The following is a 4,151-nucleotide window of genomic DNA, read 5'->3' as shown; positions in this document are numbered from 1 at the left end:
CGCGACCCCTCGCTAAGGGGGGGTGTCGGGGTTTGGCCCTGCGGCGCCTTGCCGGGCGCTGCTGGCGCCGTGCCCGCAGCACTGCGGGGCTGCTGTCGTGCCCAGGTGCTGCGGGGCCGCTGAGCTCCCGCCGGCCCCGTGCCCGACCCCCTGCTCCTGCCTGCCCCGGCAGAGCAGGCGGCGGGGTCTGGTGCGAGTGGGTGCCTGGTGCCCTTGAACCCTCCCAAACCGCAGCGGAAGCCGGGGGAAGGTTGTTTTTTTTTTTTTTCCTGGAGAAAAGGCAGCTTTGCTCTGCTTTTCCTCTTCTCCGGGCCCGTGGGAGCTCCAGCGCTGAACAGAGGATCCTTGTCCGCCGGGGCCTGCCTGGCGCCTCGGGGGGTTACAGTGCTGCTCCCGAAATCCGGAGCAGCAGTGAGGTGTGGGGAGCCCCTGCCCACCGCCTCGGCAGGCAGCACCACGACTGCGTCTGGCTGTTTTTTTCTCTAAACACTCGGGACTCTTTGAGTACTTATGGTCTCGGTTGGGTTTGCTCTTTTTTAATAAAATACTGAAGTTAAACCTGGTGAGGTGGTGCCGACAGCCCAGGTGAGGATCCCGCCTTGCCAGGGGGACCCAGCTTGGCTTCTCCCGGCACGGTTGGACCCCTCGCCTGCTTTGCAAGTGGCAGCTGGGGAGGGGGTTCGCAGGCAGCTGGAGGAGCGCTCGCTCTGCCTGCGGAGCTGCCGGCGGCCGTGCCGGGTTTGGGCCGTCTGGGCAGGGCAGGCCAGGGCAGAGCCCGGCGCTGGCGCTTCTCCATGCACTCGCCTCCCCGGGGCTTCCTTGGCGCAGCGTTCCCTGGGGTGCTGCTGGGCTCCAGCATTGGCTCACCACTCTGCAAGGTGGGTCCCCCTTTGTCAGGTGCTGCGGGCTCTGCAGGTTGTGCATCACCCCCTTACTCAGCCCTTTGCTGAGCTGACTCGGGGCAAGGCCCTTGAACAAAGTTTTTCAGCACCAGGCTTTGTAAAACTTTTAAAAACGCGACCTGCCTGGAGGAGTGTGTCTGATCAGATCTGCTCTGCTGGGCCCCGATTTAGGGAGAGGGTCCAGGACAGACGCTGGGTACTGCGGACTCACCCTCGGCTGCAGTGCAGGTCCTGCTGCTGGCCCCGAGCCCGCTGCTCCCCGCAGGGAGTGAGGCAGAAGCAGCCTCAGCACCCCCATCCTGCCGCGCCGAGGCCTGGGGGTGCGGGGTGGGGGCTGTGCAGGCTGTGCAACCTGCTACCAACCCCTGGAGCTACCTGGGCCTCGTTAGCCCGGTATTCCTTAGTGCAGGGTGTGGGCCAGCCCTGCCGGCATGGTGTTGTGGGTATGGCTGGGGGGGGCACTGGTGATGCCTCCCTCCTCCTCGGGCAGCTACCAGCTTGCTGTCCTGCCATGATTCAGCCTCTCCGGGGCATGGGGGGGCCTTCCTGGGACCAGGAACCGCTGTGGGCTTGTAGCCAAGGCCTGTCCCAGCCACCCTGCAGACCAGACCTTGCTCTGTGCCTCAGTTTCCCCCTGAGAGGCCCCATCCTGGCTCTGGAGCACGGGGGTTTTAACTCCAGTCGTGCCCACAAGGGGTGGTAGCTGGCTGGGGCGAAGCTTCCTGGGGGGCATTACCCACTCATGGATGTTGAGGGGCTGCATGTGGGGCAGAGTACCCTCCTGCCCCAAGTGGGACAGAAAGGCTTTAAGGAGAAAGTCTTGTTCCAGCCCTCTGCTGAGCTGCCCCAGGAGGCGGGTACTGCCCATGCTGCTGCCTGGATAATTAGGCTGCTGTCAGTTAGTATTAATGACCAGCAGATGCTGGAGGGTCTGACCATGGCACTGCTCTCTTCTGGTACTGGGGAAGTGGTGGGGTTTAGCCTTCACCCCCTCCAGCTCCAGGGGTCCCACCTACCCTGCTCCCAGCATAGAGGGGAGATGCTGTGGTGTGGATGTGGCTTTGTGCCCATCTGGCCTGAGACCTGGCAAATTCATTTCATGCCATCTGCAGCCTGCCCCAAGGGCACGTCCTGCAGCAGCACAGGGATGGGCTACAGCTGGCAGCATCCCTAGAGCAGAGGGGCCTGGACCCAGGGCTCAGGCTGTGTGCTGATGTCCCCCTTCCCTGGCAGGACCAAGGCCAAAGCCCACCCATGCCTCAGGGAGGTGGCCGGGGGGCTCCACAAAGGCACTTTCAGCCCCCTGGGCAGGGCAGGGGGTGACCCTGGGTGCAGGGAGATGTTCCACCCCTTAGGCCCTGGGGAGTCTGGACAGTCTGGGGTGGGCAGACAAGGGGTGCAGGGCCCATCCTGATCTCTCCCTCCTGCTTTGCCCCAGGGGGACCTCACGGCCGGTGTCACCGCAGCCCTGCCAGCCCCATGGCTGAGCCCTGACACTGAGCCCCCTCACACAACGCCCGGCTGGCTGCAGCGCTGGGTGTGGCACTGCCCGGGGACCCCCGCAGCGCCGCCACCGCGGCCCAGGTGAGACCAGTGGGGGGGCTGGTGGGTGCTGGTGCACCGGGGCAGGGTGGCAGCGTCCCCGCTGTGGCAGCGTCCCCAGGGGCAGTGCTGCCAAGGCTTGGTGGTGCCGAGTGCGCTGCCCTCTCCCGCTCCCTGGCACTGCCTGTGGGCACAGAGCAGAGGGCGGGCAGGGTGCTGGGGGCGCTGAGGGGTGTTGCTTTGCCTGCTTGTCCCCCAAAACACCACGCAGTATCCCTGCTTTGGTGGGAGAGCTCGGGGCCGAGGTGAGGATCAGCTGTGGGGTTGGCAATTCCTTCCTGTTCCCTGCCCACGCTGGGGAGGTGGGAGGCACAAGATGGGCTCAGCCCACCCTGGCTCGACCTGCAGAGGGGATTTAGTGGAGGAAAGAGGCTTAGGGAGGGGATTGGGGTTGTGCTGGGCTCTGTCGGGGGGGGCCCACCTGTCTGCATCGCTCGTCCCGGGAGGCCACTGCTGCAGGCAGGGATGCTCCATGCTGGTGTGCAGGATCAGGCCATGGGGCCAGGTTCTGGGAGCGCAGAGACGGCAGCAAGGGGGAATCTGGCACCTCGCCCTCCCCGGCCACCCCCACCACGGGGGTCACCAGCCCTCTGTGCCAGCCCCCTGAGACCTGCTTGCCCAAGCCGGCCGAGCAAGCAGCATCAGGTGCCAGCACCGCGGGAGGCAAAACACCCACCGGTATGGGGTCCCACGAGGGGGGATTTGGGGTGGCGCAATCCAGTGAGGGACTGGGGATGGTCCCAGGGGAACTAGGTGGCGGCAACATCCTGGGGGTGGGCAGGATCCAGCCGGCAGCCCCGTCTCTGGTTGGAACAGGGTGCGTTTGTATGCGTGGGTATGTGCGTGCCCGCACGCCTCTGCCACAGCAGCCGGGCTGGGGAGTGTGTCACCCCAATTTGGGGCCACCCCCAGGGCCCTGCCAGGGCTGAGCGAGCCAGCCTGGGGTGCCGCTGCGGCCGCCCTGCTGCTGCCACAGCCTGTGAGATCACTTCCAGGTGACACGGCCACCAGGAAGGTAGCAGACGGGCTGTGACGGCGAGCGGGGTGATGTGCCGGAGGTGAGTGGGGGTTCCCATCCCCCTCTGGGAGCTTGTTTTGGGGACTTGCCACTTCCCGGGGTCCTCTGTACGGGGTGGTGGGCGCCAGGGCATGGGGGATGCCATGGCGCTGGTCCCCAGGGATGCTGGAAGGGATCTGGGGCCAAGCATCGTGTCTCAGATGGCCGGGAAAGGTCGGTGTCCCCACAGAGAGGAGGGACACTCTGGGCAGTGTGACTGTCATCGCCCTGTGAGGCAGGGGACAGTGCGTTCCCATCCGGCAGCTGTCATTGTGGTGGGAGCCCCTCCAGGGTGGGAATTGCAGGCAGGTGGGTCAAGGGTGGCATGGCGCAATGCCATCTATCCCTTTGCAGGGGACCTCGTCGTTTGGGTTTCAGCTGAGCTTGGGCAGGTCAGGAGGACCCAACAAGTAGGGTGGGGGTGACCCAACTCTGCGCCTGGAGCTGCGGGGACGGGTGTTGTCCTTTCTTGGCTTGGAGACCCTACAGCATCGCTCTGGCTGGGCAGGCTGGCGAGGGTTTCGGGGTGGCCGGGGCCGGAGGGAAGGTGGCATAGCACGTGCATCAGTCACCGGCCTGCGGCGTGCCAG

Source organism: Athene cunicularia, assembly GCF_003259725.1.
Source record: "Athene cunicularia isolate RWA chromosome 9 unlocalized genomic scaffold, athCun1 chr9_part1, whole genome shotgun sequence".
NCBI classification, from domain to species: Eukaryota; Metazoa; Chordata; class Aves; order Strigiformes; family Strigidae; genus Athene; species Athene cunicularia.
Note: the sequence above shows the minus strand (reverse complement) of the source record.